Below are 23188 nucleotides of genomic sequence, written 5' to 3'. Positions count from 1 at the left end.
ACTTAAAAACTATTTATCTTGTTAAATTTACTTCTCAGTTTTATATTTTTATTAAATTTGGAGTAATAAGAACTATAATTTTGAAAACTTGAATTATTTTTAAACCACTACCATTACAATTGCCAAATGAATGGTTTAAATATTCTATATTTTAGCTTTATTACCCAAATTATGGTATATTTTACAATAAATATCATTAATATAACTTAAAATAAACTGTAATTTTGCCAGAATTTTTTTTTTCTCTGTGTAAAATTGTAAAGAATTCATTCTATTCAAACTTTTCCAATTATTCTGATCATTTTTAGGAGGTGGTGGGGAAATGTGAATAATCGTGAATTTAAGATCGATACACAGTATCCAAAAATTAGATTTAGATGTGAAGAAGTTGTAAAAAGGGTAAGAATCAACAATTGTGACCATGTTTTTTTACCGAGTATAAATGCTGAAAAAATAAATAACTAAATTTTAGCCATAAATTTAAATTAAATCATGAAATTTTACCGTTTTTTTCCCCAAAAGATTACTTTTTTTAAATTATTGTATTTCTCATCTACACTATAATTGATTGATATAAGATAAAGTGAAAATGTTTGTGCTGCACTGTAAAACATTCCGGATAAAATTGCGGTATAAAAAACCGGCACTTTAAGAGCCTCACCCATAAAATCCATTTTTACCGTTAAATAATTTATCGTAATTTTAATAGTAATGTTTATTTAATTAGAGTGATTCAGTAATTACTCCTATATTATTCAGTAATAATTACGGTAATTATTGCTGTAAAAAATTTGGCATATCAAATTTTTTTGTGACGCAACATGTTCCGATGAAAATGGGTTATACTGTAAAAAATACCCGTACTCTGCTTGTCGATACTCTTTACAGTAATTTTATCTGGAACTTTTTACAGTGTGATTACTATTTTATTTTATGTTTAGAAATTTTAGTGTGTGTTAAAATATAATGTCGTTCAAATTTGGTGCAACCTTAATATGACACCTAGTTGATAAGCCGATATCGATATATACCGTATTATCATACGTTTTAAACTTAATTGCATGATATTGTAGTACAATTTGAATGGAGACATGGTTCAATTTAACATTTGCAAGGGTTTAGTAAATTTGTATCGTATTGCATCGTTCAAAGTGTTGATGCTAAAATTTATCAAGTCGAATCATTATTTATGATTCTATGGATACAATTATTATCTTCATTTAAGCGTTCGAACAAATTGCAGGCGTTTTGCAAACTTCTAATCACGCACTTCAAATATAAGTTTGAATTTTTTTTATTATTTTTTTTTTACGTTTCATTTCGAATCGTAGTAGGGTAAAGAGCGCTGAAGTTTATCGAAATTAACCTCCTCTTCAGGAAAATTTATGAAAAAATAATAACTTTTAAAAACACAACTGTTTTAATAATAAAGTCAGACAGGAAAGAAGACAGCTCAGTACAAATTGCCCTCAAAAGTGCGTTTAAATTAATGCCACCCATAACGACTCAATCTGAGCTCAACTTCAGAAATATTGGCCAAGTCCGCTGAGGTCAGCTAATCTTCAAAACAGGTTCATTATGAAGTCCTTTTTAGTGATCCCATGTAGCTGATGAAGACGCTGAACAACACAGCCAACGTCACTAGACGTCAACCACGCAGCATGCCACTGAAGACGCCATGCCGCGAGGACATGACGCGTAACCTCAAAGCTTAGATTGTTTCAAGACAGCAGGATGGATATTAAAGAAAGCGCAATCCAACTTAAAAATTTTCAGCAATGTAAGCTCGACCTTTGAAAATGCTCAATCTGGATTCACCTCTGTTCTTCAAGTTTATGAGTATGATGCGAAGATATTTCTTATTCGTGGTCTTTAAAAATTGCTGAAGGAAAAGTTAAAAAACATGACTGAAGTCAAAGGTTTTCGGGTATTTGTCTATGTTGCCATCGATTGGATGCTAATTGAGTGCTCAATATGTCTAAAACAGCTTTCAACGATATGTAAGAGGAATTTCTCAATATTTGTTTCTGAATATTGGGTTTCAAAATTGTCGGTTATGAATAATATAAATAATTTGTTCTGAAATTAAATAAGTCATCCCTTAATTAAAATTTTAAAAAAAAATTTCAAGCTAAAATTGAATCTTATGATCACTTTCTATGTTAACTACTAAAAAACAACAAAACGACTTTAAACAACAAAGAACAAAACGACTTTATTGGTAAAAAAAAATTGAGTAGAAGTGAAATTAAATATAAATTGCAAGAGGAAACGATGCATTACAAATCTTATTGAAATTTCCAAACATTATTTACCTAAGCTGTCGTACTTAACTTATGATCTAAAGCAAAATGCATTTATCAAAGAATAAGTTATGGTAAAGTGTTTTTTTTTAAAATACATCTTTTGAAAAAAATATTTAAGGAATTTGGTGAAAAATAATAGAGAGAAAAATTAAATATCCTAGATTTAAAAAGAAAAAATTTTATTAACTTAGTTTTACTAATTTGGGGAGAAGAAGAAAAAAAATCGATAAAAGAACAAATACTAGAAATTGATTCTTCACAGAGGAATGAATTTTCACACTGAATTTTCTGACCAAAACATTTCAACCAAAAATTAACGGATATAAGAGTTAAGACAAGATCTTACATTAATGGGAGATGGAAAAAAAATTTATATTAGAAATGTGTACAGAATTTTTTAACTGATTTTCTAACTGAAAATAAGAGTGAAGATTTAAACGTAGAGATAAATAATGAAGACCAGAAACTGTTGCTGAGGACTTCACTACAACGAGAGAGAAAATGAAGTATAAAGCAATAAAGCATTAGGAACAGATAGATGTTTTTTTTTTTTTTTTGCTGATTTAGTAAAATATGGAGAAAATAATGTCTTGGAAATCATTTATGAGTAAATAAGAAGAAAAAAAAAATCTGGACAACAGAGGTTTTGCCTGAGGATCTGGCATAACCTCTGGTAATTATTTACCCTGTGTACAAAAAAGACGATTTATTTGAATTTATATATATTATTGAAACTATAAAGGAATAATTTTATTAAATACAGCATGTAAAATATTTTGAAATTCTTTAGCAAGCAAAATTAAAAAATATGTAGAAAATTTTCTGAGAGAATATCAATGTGAATTTAGATGAAATAAGGAAACCGTGAATCAGCTTTTTATAGTTAGACAGTTTCTGGAAGCACTTTATGAATACGCTATTGTCTTATACATTTTTTCATCACCTTCAAGAAAGCATTTGACAGCATCAATAGTAAAAAACTGCATAAAGCTATGTGCAGTTTTGTCATACTATCAAAGCTAATAAAACTTTAAAAAATGGCAATTAAAAACACCAAGGTCAGTACAGAGAGCAGTAGAGCTTGAAGAGTAGAAGTTAGTGTTACATTCAAAAATCGGCAAAAAAAATAAATAAATAAATGAACAAAACTGTCTAATGAATTAAAAAATTTATACAAAAATTAAGCAAATATCAAATTCTATTATTACTTATTAAACACATTTTAATATTACTTATTACAATGCTTATTAAAAAACTGATATTTTTTTAATTCCTAATCATTTTTAACTCTGAGTGATTATTTTGCATGACAGCAATAATCCCAAAGTATGTATAGCAGCTCTAAACCATCAATTCTTACTGAGCATTAACAAAATATAACGCAAAGGGTTAATAATCATTTACTGAACTATCTTGAGAATTTACTAAAAGTTTATTGCCTTATTAAAACTAAATATGGAAATCTCTTTATAATCTACTTCAAAGTTCTACCACCTGTAAACTCTTGCATATCCAAACTGTATCTATTTATAATTACAACGAATGTTGATGTCTTTTTTAGAGCAAAGATAAAAATAACCTCCTCTAAATTATTTTCATAAATACAGTTTATTAAAGATGTTTTGATCTGGCTTATAAAGCCGTAAAATTATTTAGTCTAACGCTTGCCAAAATCCTCATAGATAAATCGTAATCTCGGATAATCAATGCATTCGACGAATATAAATTTTAATTTAAAACTATCAGGAGACAACGTCTTAATAAATTAATTAACCCCTGTCACAAAAGCTCGTATATTACTCTCGAAGCTAATTAATTAGTTTATGTTGGAGTTCTTGGCGCAAATCAGCTCTTCCTGTGGTTCTATGAACTTTGAATTTATAACTGTCATCGCCTGAGGGACATAAATAACGAATTTGGCGCGTCATATTATTTTCTTCTTGGCGCTGGTTTTTATTTATAATCTGTTTTGTACCACTTATTTTGGTAATTGGACGCGCAGTCGTTACCGAATTCCAGAACTTGAAATCTACATTTTAACTTGGCGATAAATGTAAGAACCCGAACAAAAATAAAACCTTCGTCTAAGATCTTAATGACAACGATTTTTTCGCTGAGTGATACCTTGTTTGAATGGTTGTAGAAGATAACGTCACTTAGCAGGTAAATTACTTAGTGAAAAAAAAGAACAAAAATAAGCCCTTGGGGTGGTATTGGTGAGAAAAAGAACGTTTTTTTTTTTATCGACGTTGGAGGGAGCAGAACTACTGAAGAAGCTGCGTTTGCTTATGGAAGATGGTATTTAGAAGATGCTGTTGGTAGTTGAAAATTATAGGTTGACTCTATCTGAAGTTGATTTTCAGCGGAAGTGATTTGGATTGCCGCAAGGTTAAAGGGCATATTTTAGTAAGGGTCGAAGGTTAAATGCCTTTGTCGCCTATTACACGTGGATTACCTTAAGGTTAGGGCGTGTTGTCTATACAGCACCTCAGGTTAAAATATATGGGTGTTGAGCTATGAAAATAAGTTGTCCCATAAAATTATTAAAATATTTTTATTGACAAAAACAGAATTGCTAAACCGTATCAATAGTGAAATGCATTTAACCGAAGTTTTTAGGGCATTCCAAAGCTTTGCAAGGGATGAAGGATTTATAATAATCTTTAAATTATAATAATTAGTCAAATTTTTTCCTAGATTAATAAAAACCCGTTTTGACTACGGATTCACTTTGTAACTTTTACGAAGAAAAGGTGTCCTTACATAGTAAAGAGCGGTTGAGTTTGCGGATTTTCTCCATAATTTTTACTGGGAAAACTTGTTCTAGTTTTGTAACATACCGTTGTAACTATGCATTTACGTTGTAACTTTTACAGAAAAAACATGTTCTCGTATGGTAAAGAGCCATTAAGGCTACGAATTTACTTCCGTAGTTTTACGGTTTTGAACAACCAAGCCAGCTGCCGCTTTAAAACCGTAAGTTTTACGAGATTTTTTTTTTTTTTTACGGTGTAATTATAAAACTTATTTCGTATGTATCAAGCTAAAACGTCAAGTACCCTAAAGATCAGGCATAAATCCCCTATGCTTGTTTAAATTGGTATACTTTGTGCATATAGGTATATATTACAAATACATATGCACACACATTTGTAATGGATATTATATAAATAGAATTCTGGATGAGAGATCTCAGTATTGCTTATTGCATACTATATAAGTAGAAAATATAGTAAGCAATGAGTAATGCTGAGATCATAAAATGCCAAGGCACTACAAACATTAAATTTGAGATCCGCATAAGATTTTTACCTAAGGGATTTTATACGATGGTTTAAAGTTAAACTTAGTACAATTATGAAATATCAAAAGAAACAATGAAAAAATGAAAATTATGAAAAAATGCTACCGAAGCTGGCGTCTTCAGGGGGTACCAGCTCCGGAAGCCATAAATGGAAAACCTTTTCTATCAAGAGAGCACGACAAATGTCTAAATTGCTCTCCCTGTACCTCAAAGGTTTTGCCAAAGTCCAGGAAGACGAAATACAATACAATATATTAAATACATTAAGCAAATACAAAAGTATAAAATCAAGACCAATACATAATAATAAAACGCTCAAAAACTTACTTGAAAACAAATCCTATAACCAAACTACACTACTGACTACCAAGCAAATCAAATGAGAAGAATAAGTTGTATCAAGAAGTTAAAATACCCAACATGTGATAAAACAAAAATATGGATTTTAAATTGCATTATATGGATAGATATGTACTGAAGAGTGCGAGTTAGTCCAGGCGTGGGTGAGGGGGTATCACAAATCTGACTTTTCGATGATATTAAACCATCGGACAATTACGCTTTTTACCTGGTAACAGGTGTTATAATTGTTTACAAAATGAAAATTCTTCAATTTTGGCATCAGTGTAAGATGAAATAATCTTAGTTACGTTATTTCAAATGTATTTAATTAACATTATTTAGTCAGATCATTTTTAACACAGTTTTAGCAAAAAGTTAAAAACATAATTACATTTTAAGAGAACAAAATATATTTACCCAAAACTACGTTAACAAAATGTAATTGAATAAATACATTGAACCCTCTTTTTTTTATTATTAGCTAATAAATAGGAAGAAAATACAACTGATTCTTAAATTAAAATGAAAAATAATAGTATTTAAATCAAAAGCTGGTAGACAGAGGAAAAATTCGATGGCGAAAACATAGGGCCGTCGAACTTATTTCTTCACTTCACTTCGAGAAGTATACACCCACCTGATCAGAAAGTTCAAAACGGATACTGTCATGAAAGAAAATGAGTTAGAACTCCATTTCGCTTTTGTTATTTACCATTTGGCAGAGAGAGAAAAGAGAAAAAAAAAAGAAAAACTCAAAACGATGTTTTTATTTTGACCGAGCAGACAAATCTTTTCATAAGTTCGCATGAGTAGATATGTTCACTAGCAAAAAGAATAATAAAAAAAAAGCAGCGCCAAAAAGATATTGTTGGATTGTAGAAGAGCAAATAAAGAATTGCAAGAACATTTGTTGTAAATCATTTTTCACCATTTGGGAGCTTTGTCTGTAAGAACAGAATACTCATTATTTGAGTTATGGTTCGCGTTACAATTGCCAGGAAGCTATGATTGACTTGTTGGTGAGGTGTAAATTGGTTCTGATACAGCCATTGTTAGCAACGCTAGCGTTGATGTTGGAGTAATTACATTATTGTTGAAAGGTATAGGCTATTCATAATGCCGGGGAAAGAAAAATTATATTTAAAGCCGATGAGTTTATCCACCCAATAAAGAACTCGGAAATGCTTGAACCACGTGACTTGTTCATGGACGAGCACCGGTGTTACTTATGGTTCTTCTACGTGACAATCTCTGATACTGTTGTGATACCCGTTATTTGCGTTTTGAAATATTAGAGATATTATTAAAATATTTGTTAAGCGCGTGGTTCATAACAGTTATCGTTTATTGTATGAAAGGAAGACAATTGGTTGATAGACCGTCTGTTGGCTGTCAAATTTGTATGAAGAACTATTTTTATTCTTGCTTTAATTTCCTGTTTGAAGTTTATTAATATTGCTCAATATCCAGCAACTTTTGTTGAATTCATCTCGTTTAATGGATTGCTTTCAAATTATCATGCACTTTATGAAAATTAGGCAATTGATTGATTTTATACTGTCTATTCGCTGTCGAATTTATATGAATTTTTATTCTTGCTTTAATTTCCTTTTTGAGGTTTATTAATATTGCTCAATATCCAGCAACTTTTGTTGAATTCATCTCGTTTAATGGATTGCTTTCAAATTATCATGCACTTTATGAAAATTAGGCAATTGATTGATTTTATACTGTCTATTCGCTGTCGAATTTATATGAATTTTTATTCTTGCTTTAATTTCCTTTTTGAGGTTTATTAATATTGCTCAATATCCAGCAACTTTTGTTGAATTCATCTCGTTTAATGGATTGCTTTCAAATTATCATGCACTTTATGAAAATTAGGCAATTGATTGATTTTATACTGTCTATTCGCTGTCGAATTTATATGAATTTTTATTCTTGCTTTAATTTCCTTTTTGAGGTTTATTAATATTGCTCAATATCCAGCAACTTTTGTTGAATTCATCTCGTTTAATGGATTGCTTTCAAATTATCATGCACTTTATGAAAATTAGGCAATTGATTGATTTTATACTGTCTATTCGCTGTCGAATTTATATGAATTTTTATTCTTGCTTTAATTTCCTTTTTGAGGTTTATTAATATTGCTCAATATCCAGCAACTTTAGTTGAATTCGTCTCGTTTAATGGATTGCTTTCAAATTATCGTGCCCTTTATGAAAATTAGGCAATTGGTTGATTTTATACTGCCTATTCGCTGTCAAATTTGTATGGAAAACTATTTCTATTCTTGCAGTAATTTCCTGCTTGAAGTTTATAAAATAACTTTGTTGAATTCATCTGGATTAAAGAATTGCTTTCAAATTATTTACCTTTGTTGATTTTGTGATTATTCATATATATCTATTAAAATGGAAACATTAGGAATGACATTGCAGTTTAACAATTAAGTAAAAATATAAGCATTTTAACATTAATTATTAGTCCTCAGAAATGGTCTCAGTATTTTATAAACTAGGGAATGATATTAGTCTTTTAACTGTTAAGGAATGGCAACAGCATTTTAAGAAATAAGCCCGTGTATAGTGACTATCACAAATACATGATCGTAGCATAAACATTTAAACTTATTAAAAGCACTTTTTTATTTTTTTTTTATACTTTGGAAACTTAAAAGCTTATGACTAGAGCCCTATAAATTATGTGGAAATATTTTAAAAATTATGTCACGATAAGATTGCTGCAATTTTTTCTTTTAAATTATTTGGATGACCTGGAAAACTACCGAAACGGGAAAAAGTAACCTAAATTTGAAATAATAATGCCCTTTTTATTTTATGCAATGTTTTAATTTCAATTTTTTAAAACATTACAATAAGATTTTAACTAAGTTATCTAGGATAGTCAAGGTTAAGTTGCTAAAAACATTTATATAGGAATGTAAAGTTGTATGGGGAACATATCATTTAAAAAAAAAAAAAGAAAAAAAGAATTGGTGGCAGAATTAAAATCCTATAGGCATTTCTGCAACTATGCGGACAGTTATAAATTCTGCAGCTTTCTGTATATTTCAAAACTTAAACAGCTCTACTTAGAACATATAATTGAAATTAGTAATTTACCCTTCAAATTTAAAAGAAAAATTTCTTTAAAAAATACATAATTCTATAATTTGAAGCAAACAATTTGGAAATTACAGATCAAGCAATCTTAATTTTCTTTAAATGTTACATAAAGGGCAAGTAGTATATATAAAATATAAGTTTTTAGATTACATTTTCTAAACTTTAAATATAAGCAGCTAAAAATATCAGCGGTATATGTAATTTTTTTTGGTAATTGAATATTTTAATTCACATTATTTGTTATTGATTATGTGACTATTTTCATCTAAAGCCAAAATTTATAAATTTTTTTAACAGATATGACCTTTAAAAAAAAAAATTACAATCACGCTATTCAAATAGAAATAAAATTAATTAAATTCGTTAATAAATATGTTGTCCAAATAGCTATTTTCAACGTTCATAGCAGACCTTTTTAGTTTTCATATCTACGAAAACTATAATTCTGTTGATATTATTCATTTTTAGTTTATATACACCAAAACTAAATACTAAACTTGACTGCATTCAGTTAAGTTACTATGAATTCAACTGTGGGACATAAAACCTAATTTAAGATTATTAGTGATAAAGCGATAAAAAAATATCGTTTCTCTTTCTAAATATTTTCAAGTGGAAGTAATCTTTTATTGGTTAATATGCTCTCAATTGCTGTTATAAATTTTTTTTATAGAGTCTGGTTCCGCTCCAAAGAAGGTTTGATCATTTAGGGTTTCTTAGCCGTAAAATTTGGGAACAGCTGCAATAGAGTAATGTGTAGTTCATTTGATACAAAATTCTTTTATGAATTGAGACTTTAAATAACAAGGTCAAATTATTATATTAAAGCAACAAAAATTTTATGTTAGCATATAATAGTACAATAAAATTACAAACTAAAACTGCAATAGAGTAGTATTTAGTTCATTTGATACTAAATTCTATTATGAATTGAGACTTTAAATAACAAGGTCAAATTATTACATTAAAACAACAAAAAATTTATGTTTACATATAATAGTACAATAAAATTACAAACTAAAATTGTAATAGAGTAGCATTTAGTTCATTTGATACTAAATTCTATTATGAATTCAGACTTTAAATAACAAGGTCAAATTATTACATTAAAACAACAAAATTTTTAAGTTAACATATAATAGTACAATTACAATAAAAGTACAAAACTAAAATTGCGATAGAGTAGTACTTAGTTCATTTGATACTAAATTCTATTATGAATTCAGACTTTAAATAACAAGGTCAAAATATTACATTAAAACAACAAAAATTTTATGTCAACATACAATAGTACAATAAAATTATAAAACTAAAATTGCAATAGAATAGTATTTAGTTCATTCGATACTAAATTCTATAATGAATTCAGAGTTTAAATAACTAGGTCAAATCATTATATTAAAACAACAAAAATTTTATGTTAACACATAATAGTACAATAAAATTACAAAACTAAAATTTGGAAACTATGCTTTTTAATTTAACTAAACTCTTAGTAGAGAAAATATATTTCCAATGAAAAAAGAAAAGGAATCGTAAAGCACCTTTAAGGCGAAGAAAAAGTCTTCAAAAAAATCTAAAAGAAAAAAAAAATATTAACTTACATTATCTTCTCATTTTACCTAACCTTACGAACTAATCTATCGTAACATATTCCCCCAAATCATGTCAAAGCGGATGGATAACTTCAACCGTATCCAATTCCAATCTTGAACGATAAAATTCGATAAGTGAAACTCAAAATTGTCGAAGAAACATGTACAGACAGATCAAAGAATAATACCGAAGGCTGAGAAAGAAATGAAAGAAAAACTAAAAACTTGAACTCAAAAATGAAAAAGGATATTTTCTTTATACTAGGCGACAATTCTGTCATTACTAATTCTAAAATGTAATTTCACAAGTATATAATTTAGGATAAATTTAATATTATGTTAGATATATATTACTATTCTTTTGATTTTATTATTTTATCAACCTTGAAGAATGTAATGCATGAAATTAATATCATTTTACAGTCAATGGAGTTATATTTTGTTATTTAATTTGTTACATTTTCTAAACGGTGCAGTTTCGTTTTTAAACAATTTGTGAGAAAAAAGTATTTTTAAACAGAAGCTTATACTGATTAGTTTCATAAATTAATGTTTAATTAGTAAATATATGTTTGACGCATAATCTTGCTTTCTTTGAATTCTCAAAAAGAAATGAATATCATGAATACATTTACTCATTTGAATCTGTTAAGACTTAAAATATTTCTAGAATTAATGCACGTAACTTTCATTGTTTTTCACACGGAGAAAAAAAAATTTCTAGTTAAAATACCGTAATGACATTTATGGCAATAAAAAGGAAAATCAAGTCATTTTAGGGAATTGGTAAAAATTACAGAGCATTTTCCCATAAAGCCAGAAACTCGGAAATTTGAACATAAATTTCGGTAGTTGCGACCATATTTTTTTCCTCAATGCTAACACTAATATGCAATTAACAACTAAAAACCTTGCATCAGTGAGCAAATTTCAAAGTCAGTCTTTAAATTTTTCTAGAAAATCACGAAATGAATCAGTAAAAATATTCACTGAAATAAATTTTTATTTGGAATAAAATAATTCGAGTATGTAATAATGTACTGTTTTTGATTTTTTACTACATATATGCTCTGTTGCGAATTTTAGAATGCGTTGAGACTTTAATATCGTGCTATTTTATTTCAACCTGAACCATTAGTTTAACCACATTATAACGCAAATTAACTCAAGTTAACTTAAAATTATGATATTACAAAAAGAAAAAAAAAATTTGAATGGAATTATGAATTATGAATGGAATCATGAATGGAATACTGAACACAGCAAATTAACTCGAGATTATGGTTCAAGGTTCCTTTTTTACGAAGTGGTTGTTACTATTCAACGTTGAACCGATTTACTGACAGTGTAATGATATTTACCTGTTTTATTGCAAATAATATTTTAATTTTTCGTAAAAATATCTTAACCGATACAAAATGTTGTTGTTTCAGGAATCATGCGAGCAAGGTTTACTCCGCGAAACAAATCAAGCATTATTAATTAAAGAAACAAGCACCAAATTCAGTTACTTGTTAAATAAATTGTGTCCTTAAAAAGTTTGATTGTTATATTTTCTGAAAAATCAGTATAACTTTGAATTAAAATATTAGTATATTGAATCAGAAGAACCTTAAAGACCGTATTTCAGAAATACTCATTTTACAGTGCAAATTGAATCATCATAATTAGGAATGATAAAGTAAAAATATATTATAAAACACAACTTGCAACCGCATTAAAATTGAAGAAAATTTTTATTATATAGAGAGAATTCGCAAAGAATTTGTCTTACGTAAACTGTAATATTAATCTTATTTTCAGCCCCTTAAAATTCTGCGATTTGTATTGAAATATTCACGCATGAGCTTTACAGCTTATAGCTTTCATAGCATAGCATAGCACAGTTCATAGCATAGCCCGTAACGCTTAGCAAAATCTTTCTATTATTGACACGCTTAATAATTTCTGAGAATTTAGTGATTCGCTCTGAAAAAGCCTTAATTGATCAATTCAAGTTATCTTCGTTAAAAATATTTAAAAGAAAATAATTAAAATATTGAGTACATAAAAAATGTAATGATTGACTCATATGGCATGTATGCTCAATGCACATTTTTCACTATATGCATTTGCATGTATGTTTAATGCATGCTCAATGCATGTTTCTAAAAAGATGCATTTATGTAATTATGTAGTAAAAAGTAAAGCATATTCGCGTTAAACTGAATGACTCTGAAAAAGATCTGAAAAATAAATTATATTATATTGAGATCTTTTTCAGTGTCATTCAGTGAATGCACTTTCTTTTTTTACCGATTTTTTCAATTTTTTTAAATCTCTAAAAATAAATTAATTATTAGAACATTAAATTTAAATTTAAGAGAAAAATCCAATAAAATTAAATCCCTAAACAGGTTTTTTTAAACAGCTGATCAAATCTGCATGGAAGAATTGTAATAATTATATATATTGTAGTAATTATAAATATTGTATTAGTTATAAATACTGTAGTAATTATTAATATTACGCCCGGTGGCTGAGCGGTAGCGCTTCGCGCTGCCGTGCCACAGGTTCTTGGTTCGATCCTTGGGCCGGGCAAGGCCGACTCAGCCTTTCATCCCTTCAGTGGGTCGATAAAATGAGTACCAAGCATGCTTGGGAACTAACACTGGGGGTTCCGCGTTCGGTTGACCACCTGACCGGAACATATGCTCCTGCACCCCAGAGCCCAAGGTCAAGAAAACTGAGATGGGCACAGTCGGCCTTGGCCCTTTTAATGGGCTGTCGCGCCACTGAGTTAGTTAATTATTAATATTAAATTATCGATCTATTATGGTTGTACTTTAAGAAATTTTTTATGTTTTTTTACGCACATTAAGATGAACAACTTTGCCTCACTAAATTATTATGCATTTTTTAAACAAGAATATTTCTTCGTGGTAATTTTAAATTTCATAAAAAAAAAACTTTAAGTTCACAAATGGTAAAATTTTAATTAAAATTTATAGGCGTTTCGGTGCCACATTTAGACACATTCATCAGTAAAATGACTGATCAGTATCCTACTGATGAAGCTGTGCCATTATGACACCGAAACGTGTATAGGATTTAATAAAACGTTTTACCATTTATAATTTTAAATGTTGTTTTTAATAAAATTTCTAAAAATAATTTTTTAATTTTAATTAACTGACAATGTTTTCAATACTTTTCCCTTTTTTTTTTTACATTTTCGTTTTTCTACTGAAAGGATAGAGGGAAAGAGAGAGCGAAACTTGGAATATCTAATGTGCAGTACGCAATTACAGTTTTTTTAGAAAATTTTTTCTCTATACCTTCAGAATTGCAATTTTATTTAGAAATAAATTTTATATAAATCCAGTTATTTTCAAGACTGTATAAATTGTATAAAGATCTGATTAACAATAAATATTTTTTGCAAAGAGGTTGTTAACCCTTATTTTAATACTATATTTTCTATTTCTGTATGTATATTTATCTTTTCTTAGGTATTTTTTAAACAGCGTTCTAGAACCCCTACAACAAAAAAAATTACACACAACTTTTTGTCGAATAGAAAAATAAAATAAAATTCCTAAGAAAATAAAAACCTTATCATAATTTATTTGCAGATTGCGCATCGTTTCTGTTGATAATTTGCATAAAACTTTTTCCTTTTTTATTTCATTTTTCTGATTCAGCTAGCAAATTATGTCTCCAAACAAGCTAGGAGTAATGCCTGTACCTTTCGATGAGACCAGCAAGAGGCCAGCTTCTCCTCAACTCCTCTCTACGCATACGTTGCTAAGGGCAGTAACCAAAGGCGTGGTTAGGTAGGAGGAGCCTGTCGCTCAAGAAGCCCCGCCCACTGTCGATCTTCTACATAGAACAGCTGATCTATATGAACTCTACAGCTTTTGAATATGAAAAACAATATAAGAAATCGATCACGACAGTATGCTGTAGACAAACTCCCACTAAAAGTGTCATTTTTATTCTTTTAAGATAAATAATTTTTCTATTTCGTTTTTTAAGACAAGCAATGTATTTATTAGTGTTGAAGATGGTAAATGTTTTAAAAAATACATTATCGACAGTTTGATGTGACTTTTATTGGTTGAGTAAAGAAAATGTATTGTTCCTTTTTTGACAAGCCTGAAAGGAATTATTTTTCAGGGATTGTCCCCGCCTAAGTATACGTCTAAAATACGTCTTCGAACGATATTTTATTGCTTTGGTATATGTGTATTTAAACTGACGTTCATGTGACAGATTATTGAAATGTATTTTTCTTTTGCTTTATTTGCTTTCGCTTTGTCAGGTGACTCGGTATAGGTGGTGAAGTTATTGTTTTGAATTATCTTGATATATTTTTCTGGTTATTTTCTTTTACGTCGTTGTTACTGTCTTTCAGTTTTTTTTCTCCGGTTGTGAGGTATTGGATTATTTTTTATCGGCGTCTTACTTTGTTTAAAGGCTTGAGTTATGAAACGCTTTACAACATGAAAAGTTTTAAGTGTTTATGTTTTTGTCTTTGCTTATAGATAAAGATGTTTGAAGGATTTTTGGGCCTAAATGTTAAATTATAGGCAGTTTAAATATTCACATTTTAAATACGCTACACGTAAAATATATATATTCTACATGTTAATCCTCCAATTATCCAATTTTTTTATATATTCTATATGTTAATCCTCCTTGTTACTGACTCTCAGTTTTTTCCCTTTCTTTTTAAATTCTTTTAATGCTTAATGAATACTTTTAATGAGCATCTTATCTTGTTGAAGGCTTGAATTATGGAACGCTTTAACAGAATAAAATTTGTTTAAGTATTTATGCTTTTTCTTATTCGCTTATAGGCAAATATGTCGTAAGATTTCGGCCCTAGATGTTAAATTATAGACAAATTTAACATTCACGTTTTAAACATGCTACATATAAATCATGTATTCTACATGTTACTCCCCCTTGTTATTGACTTACAGTTTTTCTTTCCTTTTTCAATTTTTCGAATGCTTAATGAATACTTTTAATGAGCATCTTATCTTGTTGAAGGCTTGAATTATGGAACTCTTTACCAGAATAAAATTTGTTTAAGTATTTATGCTTTTTCTTATTCGCTTATAGGCAAATATGTCGTAAGATTTCGGCCCTAGATGTTAAATTATAGACAAATTTAGCATTCACATTTTAAACATGCTACATATAAATCATGTATTCTACATGTTACTCCCCCTTGTTATTGACTTTCTTTCCTTTTTCAATTTTTCGAATGCTTAATGAATACTTTTAATGAGCATCTTATCTTGTTGAAGGCTTGAATTATGGAACTCTTTACCAGAATAAAATTTGTTTAAGTAATTATGCTTTTTCTTATTCGCTTATAGGCAAATATGTCGTAAGATTTCGGCCCTAGATGTTAAATTATAGACAAATTTAACATTCACATTTTAAACATGCTACATATAAATCATGTGTTCTACATGTTACTCCCCCTTGTTATTGACTTACAGTTTTTCTTTCCTTTTTCAATTTTTCGAATGCTTAATGAATACTTTTAATGAGCATCTTATCTTGTTGAAGGCTTGAATTATGGAACTCTTTACCAGAATAAAATTTGTTTAAGTATTTATGCTTTTTCTTATTCGCTTATAGGCAAATATATCGTAAGATTTTGGCCCTAGATGTTAAATATAGACAAATTTAACATTCACATTTTAAACATGCTGCTTATAAATCATATATTCTACATGTTACTCCCCCTTGTTACTGACTTTCAGTTTTTCTTTCCTTTTTTAATTTTTCGAATGCTTAATAAGCGTAATGATTACTTTTAATAAGCATCTTATCTTGCTGAAGGCTTGAATTATGGAACGCTTAACAAAACATTTCAAAGCATTTTTTTTTTTAACTTATTTATATGTAAATACAGTCGGACTTCTATTTAACGAACTTCCATTTTGCGGATTTCTCTATTTTGCGAATTCTTTCGAGAAACTAAGAACATTTTGGAAATTTCTTCGTAAAATAACTTCCAAATAGCGACGTGAATTTTCTATTTAATGAATTTTTCTTTGAGATCCACTTTCCCTATTTTCCAAAATATTTCAAAACATTTCAAACTTGTTAACGCATTTTATGGGGGAACTGAGTTTGAATGAATTTTCGAAGTCACTGCTTTTTGTAATGTTTAACTGCTTTCTCTAAAAGTTATTTTAGAGAAAGCGGTATAATCTCTTTCCCTTTTTGCTTGCATTTCAAAAGAAAAACTCAGTCCAAATTAACGGATTTTATCAGTAGCAATTAAACTTAAGAACGTATGTGGTATTGCATGTTTAATATTACTTTTATAATAAATGCAGCTATAATTTAATATATAAATTTAGCTTTTTTTTTAGTTGAAAATATATGTAGCATGATAGTGTAACACTGGATAATGTTTTGCTCTATTCTTGCTTTCCACGCCGATTTCTTTTATGGTTCAGATTTTTAAAATAAATAGTAGATACTAGTTTACAAGATAAAGGTGCATCAATCACCATTTTAATTATGCCTAGTGTTTATGAATTTAAAACCTGCTTCGTGTTGTTAAAGTATTTTAAAAGGTGATTTTCTATTAAACGAATTTTCCTTATAACGAACTTATTATCGGGATCTAGCGACTTCGTTAAATAGAGGTCTGACGGTATATATAAGGATTTTGCTCCTAAATGTTAAATTATATTCAGATTTAACGCTCACACTTTCAACATGCTATATGTATAATACATATTCTACATATATATATACATATTCTACATATATATACTACATATTCTACATATACATATACTATATACATATTATTCATGTATTCTACATACATATCCTACATGTATACATATTCTACATAATACATATTCTACATATTTTTGCTGACTTTCTTGTATTTTTTTTTTTTTCTTTTTTTAAATTTTGGTTGTTTCGAATTCTTTTAATAAGCGTCTTATTTTGTTAAACGCCTAAATTATGGAGCGCTTCACAAAATGAATATTTTTTTAAAGTTTTTTTTCTTCTTTTTAATCAAGAAAATAAATTTTTTAAAACTGTTGGTATCAAATGTTAACCTGTAGGTAAATTCAGCTATCCCAATTTCTCCGGGATATAAAATTTTACCAGAAATGTGAAATATCGTTATAAAAGAATTTAGTGCTAAATTTTTTTTTTCTAGCTTATATCATGTTCATTTTCTTAAAAAAACTCAAAATTAAAAATTCGAAAACAACATGTTACCCAGCGTAGAGGGTAAAGTTAATGGCTTATTTTCTTGACTTATCCTGCTTTTTTTTCCGTTTTTTCGTTTCTTTTTTTTTTTTTTTTTTTTTTTTTTTTCTAGCTGTGAAGTATTTGATTAGTACTTGAGTGCCTATCCCCCCCCCTAGTCAGCAAAATTAAGCAAATCATAAATTTCCTTTCCATGCTTACGTAAGAAACTTCACTTAACTTTGATTTACTGAAATAATCTAACTTTTGGATCAAATTTTGAAAAAAAAAATTTAACTTAGAGAAAAAAAATTAATTTGTCTTGTAAAATTTTGAATAGAATATTCTTCAGAAATCTTTTCTGTTTTTCTTCTGTGGTTAAAACTTTTGTAATTCCTATAAAAAAAATTTGTCCAACTTTTTCTTTCTCCAAACTTTTATTTCAAATTTGAAGTTTTTTCATAAGTATTTGGTCCATCCAAATTTTTATGTTGCCCTTTCCTCCCATAAGATGCTTACGTGTGTGATCCCAATTCTTTTCACAATTGAAAATCTTTTTACTTGTTTATGTAATACGTTGAAAGTTGTTGGAATTTAATGCTTAATTAACAATCAAGCTTAATAAATTTGACATTCACATATTTAACACATTGCAAACATTTTTAAGAAATTTACAAAATACTGTAATTTAGCAATTTCATTATCAAATTATATCTAAGTTATATCATATTTTATTTATTCTATTACTGCTATTTATTTATTTTATATATTTTATTACTGCTCATAGAGCCACAGTTTTAGGTAGAGCAAAGCATCTTGAATCACATGCCACAGCTTTAAAGTGATAGTCTACGTCCATTGTAAATGTTAGTTTTAATTTTGTGGTCAAAGTTAAAATTATAGCGTTTTTAACTTACGGTTTTTTGAAAAATCTCTTATTTTCACTAACGTAAGTTTGATATTTTTACACGGGTGCATGTGTATTTCCCCTAAACTGACGCACACGCAATTACTTGAAATGTTACGTACGGGATGATACGGAAGCTAATTTGATTCTTTTTTCAATACTTTTAACACTGTACGTAGTTTTGAACTTTTTGTGGTATGAATCAATCTCTCAAAAGCTTTCGTCCACAAAATTTCCAAATAGCAATTTTAAATGTTTAAAATAATTTTATTAAGTTCATGCAATTCCATGTATAAAATCTACATCAAAAGTAATAAAAATTCGTGCACAATTGTAAACAATAATAAAACAAAAATTCTCAGCATTTTTATCTATGATTTGCCTAAAAATCTCAAGTTGTTGACTAACTTCAAAGCAAAGTCAATTTTTCCATGACATCAAGACAGACCTCATGCTGTTTGTTTTTCTCTGAATGACCACTAAACGCAGGCCACGCCATGGCTCTGGAATACCCCTCCACGCAACAGACCATGAAAACTCCTTTCATAAGACTCATAAACTACTCTGACATGGGCAGAAGACATGCCATTGTGCTCCACCAAGACATAAGTAAACAAATTGACGGAGTGTGTGCGGACTTTATCTAGCCAAGATCTCGACAGATCTTTTCTAGTTGTTCTCAAATTCGAACAATACTTTCCAGACGTAGAATAAAAATATAAAAATAATCGTTTGGGTTGGGATTTTGAAGAAAAGACCAAGATGCTTTTAGATAGGCACGTGGTGCATATATTTTGGTCCCAGCAATGACTTCTGAATGTTCGGGTATAATCATTTTATGGATCTGCCCATGCTTTTTATCAGTGGTAGTATATCATGGAGGTTACAACATGGGTGGCAGGTATAGATATGATACAGTTAACTAAAATGCTAGAAAATAATAATGTATTGTCTTGACATCCCTGAGAATGTCGTTAAACAATGGCTGGTAGCTATTTATTTTCTGCTGCAATGAATGTGTTCAAGTGTGGTATCTTGAAAAAAGTGTGCGTCTATTGCTGCACTGTTAAAAACATTAGTTCGCGTCGAATTATAATATCGTCCCAGCTGCTATTTGTTTTCTCGATATGACACTTACAAGGAGAAAATTTATTTTTCAAAATTTCCTTACTGTATGGTAATAACATTTTTGGTAGAAAAAAATTCCAGTAATGACACTATGAAAAAAATTCCTAATCAAATTACGGTATATAGTACCGGCGCTTTGGGTACATTATTCATAAAATCCATTTTATCGTAAAATCCATTTTATCGTAAAGTCCTTTTTCACCGTAAAATATTACACTACATAGTAGTATTTATGTAATTATAGTGATTCAGTGATTTTGCAGTAATTATTACGTTAAAAATTAGGTTGCATAATTTCTTTTTTTGTTCCGTAACATGTTCTGGTAAAAATGAATTTTACTGTAAAAGGTACCGGCACCACGAGTGCATGTACTTTTCACCGTAATTTAATCCTGAATCCGGAACTATTTACGGAAAAAAATAATCAAAATATACAGTATTTAACCCATTTATTTGGTAATTTTTTCGTACATATGGTAACGTTTACCGAAAATTCTGGTACACAATTTCACAATTATTGTTCTTATTATCAAACATTTAGTAAAAAATACAATACTGAAAAGTAAATTCAACCGAATAAATGGTTTTTATGCCATCGCCATGCTCTAAAGTATCATGATAAAATTATAAAATTTTACCACGCTTACAACTATTACATATATTATAAAACCGTATTATATTGTTAATTTTACCATAACTGTTATTTACCATAACTGTTATTTACCAACTGTTATTAAATAAAATAATAATAAATATTTACTAAAAGTTATATTTCGCATAGACCAACCTTTGGATAAACGAGTTTTATAATTGTGTGCAAAAATTTTCAATCCGCTTACAAAGTTCTTGAGATATAGTGAAATAAGAAAAAAGAGGATTTCAAACTTAATTATTAATAATTTTTTTTATCATTTTTATAACTTTATTTATAAGTAATAAAAAATATAAGTCGAAAAAAAAATGTGAATTGTAAAGTATAAATTTTTTTCCATCATTTTAAGCATTATAATTTCATATGTTAAAACACAAAATTTGAACGAAATCTGTCAAATAGTACCAAGAAATAAAAATTTTAAGAAAAGTTCCACATTCAAATTTTGACCATTAATAAATAAAATAATAAAAAATGACATATATTATTATAAAAAATTATTTTTTCATTGAATTATTTTTAGAGAAACAAATTTCATAATTACGTGCAAATATTTTCCAATTCGCTTTCCAAGTTCTCGAGATATGGTCGAGATAATCCAAACTTTCGACCGCTCACCTAACAGAATTATTAGGACCATATTTCCCAGGTTGTGGTTACCCCCTATATTTGGGGGGGGGGTCATAAATCCCAATCTGTCGAAAGAAAAGGTATGTTTAATCAGCGAAAGTACGTTTTTATGTCTGATTTCGCAACTTAAAGTATCGTCTGCACTAATTATTTAGCCAATTTGAGGTCACCCCTTCGAACCTTTAAGATTTAGTTCTAGAACGCGAAGATCCGATCATTAGATCAAAAGTTTTTTAGGGTGGTCTGTTTTTTTTTTTTACTTGTTTATTTATTTATTTTTTTTTATTTTTTTTTACTTTGCGCACTGTACACACTGCACTAGTTTTAACAAAAACCTCCTGGTTTTAGCCAAAACCAGCTTAGTCCAAGACTTTTTCTTTCTCACTAATATCAACTATCAGCGCTGCGATGGCTCAGGGGATAGAGCGCCTTCCAATCAGGTGAACCTGGGTTCGATCCCGGCGGTGGCTGGTCGATATGAATTCCGCATCCAGCTTGCATCGACCACAGTGCTGACTTGAAATATCCTCAGTGGTAGACGGATCAATTATAAAATTATGTTCCTTTTTGAACCAATAAACGTCCTCAATTTCGCCAAAGGAGTTGAAAAGTTTAAAATTTTTGAAATGTGCCTATCTTAAAAATAATTGTCTGATTGTGCAAATTAAAATATGTCCAATGATCACGGGTTAGAGACAGACGGATCATGGGTTAGAGTCCCTTTGCCGTCAGGCTAACCGTGGGAAGTTCTCGTGGTCTTCCTCTCCATGTAACGCAAATGCGGGTTAGTTCCATCAAAAAAGTCCTCCACGAATGCACATTTCTCCCAATACTTGATCCAGGAGTTCCCTTGTCTTCTGGATTGGGTTCAAAATGACAAGGCTACAGAGTTGAACATTAGTAGTCGTAAACCCAAAAATTGGGTCGGCTGTTCAACGACGGTTATAAAACAAAATAAAATATCAACTATCAAAACCTACAAATACCCTGGTACACGACCGATTCAGTTCAACACTTTATTCAAAATGTAATGTAAACCCTAAATGGAATTGAGAAAGAATTTTAAATTACCAAATAACTGTATTTTTTCCCTTTCAAACATGATAACATCCTTTACCCGAATTCAAATATTTGGATCAGTCAAGAGTAACTTTTTTAACTGCAAAATTCATAACACATTATTCTAATTTGATTCTTTAATACCAACTTAGTTCTTTAATTCTTCTTTATTTTAACTTAATTATTCTAATTAATTTCTCAATTTCATTTGAAATTGCTAATACCTATTTCAATGTCACTAAATTGAACTTTGAGGCTGTTACAGTATTTAATTCTCGTTTTAATCATGTACAACATACATTCATTTGGCCACAGCAGCAAACGAAAAAAAAAAAAAAAATTCTAACACATTAAAAACTCTCTACCTAATCCATTTCACGTTATTTTTTCTGTTTTATTTTCTTCATTTGTGCGCCCCTCCTTAAGTTCATAATCCTCTTTACTCTCATCAAATGCGTTCTACTCTTGGAATGTTCGAATCCCCCCCTTCTCGATTTGTGACATCAACTTTGAAGGATGAGACATAACAGCGGCGTTGATGAAATAAGGTAGGTAATGATGAAATTAAAATACCCCTTTAAGACGCAAGTGTCTTCGCAAGCCAATTTTTCTTTTCATTGCTGCCTTTAATGCTTTTTTATTTATTTATTCTACTTTTTTCCATTTCTGTATCCTTGCCGGCAGCCCGGGGTCCTCTTTAATGAAGAATAGAAAGTTTAGATTAAAAAGGGGCTTGGCGCATATACTTGTAAATGAGTTGTTAATAAATACGGTGTGCTAAAGGTTGTGTATTGAACTGTTAGTTATTCGAAGGTAATTTCGACGAATCGGAGCTTAGATCGCCCATGATTTCTCTGATTGTAATTTTAACTGAGTATTAAGGTTTGTTTGATTCAGTGCCTTTCAGATAAAT

At 29.2% G+C, this 23188-nt stretch overlaps 1 long non-coding RNA gene across 1 annotated transcript in view; it reads left to right on the top strand.

The window, feature by feature from the left end:
• Positions 1 to 23188, top strand: part of LOC139426304 (uncharacterized) — a 128177-nt gene that overhangs the window by 46375 nt on the left and 58614 nt on the right. The gene's annotated exons all lie outside the window — the stretch shown is intronic.

This window comes from Parasteatoda tepidariorum, chromosome 10, assembly GCF_982258835.1.
Source record: "Parasteatoda tepidariorum strain Cologne lab strain chromosome 10, Ptep-v5.0, whole genome shotgun sequence".
Classification (NCBI taxonomy): domain Eukaryota; kingdom Metazoa; phylum Arthropoda; class Arachnida; order Araneae; family Theridiidae; genus Parasteatoda; species Parasteatoda tepidariorum.
This window is presented reverse-complemented; position numbering and strand designations above follow the sequence as displayed.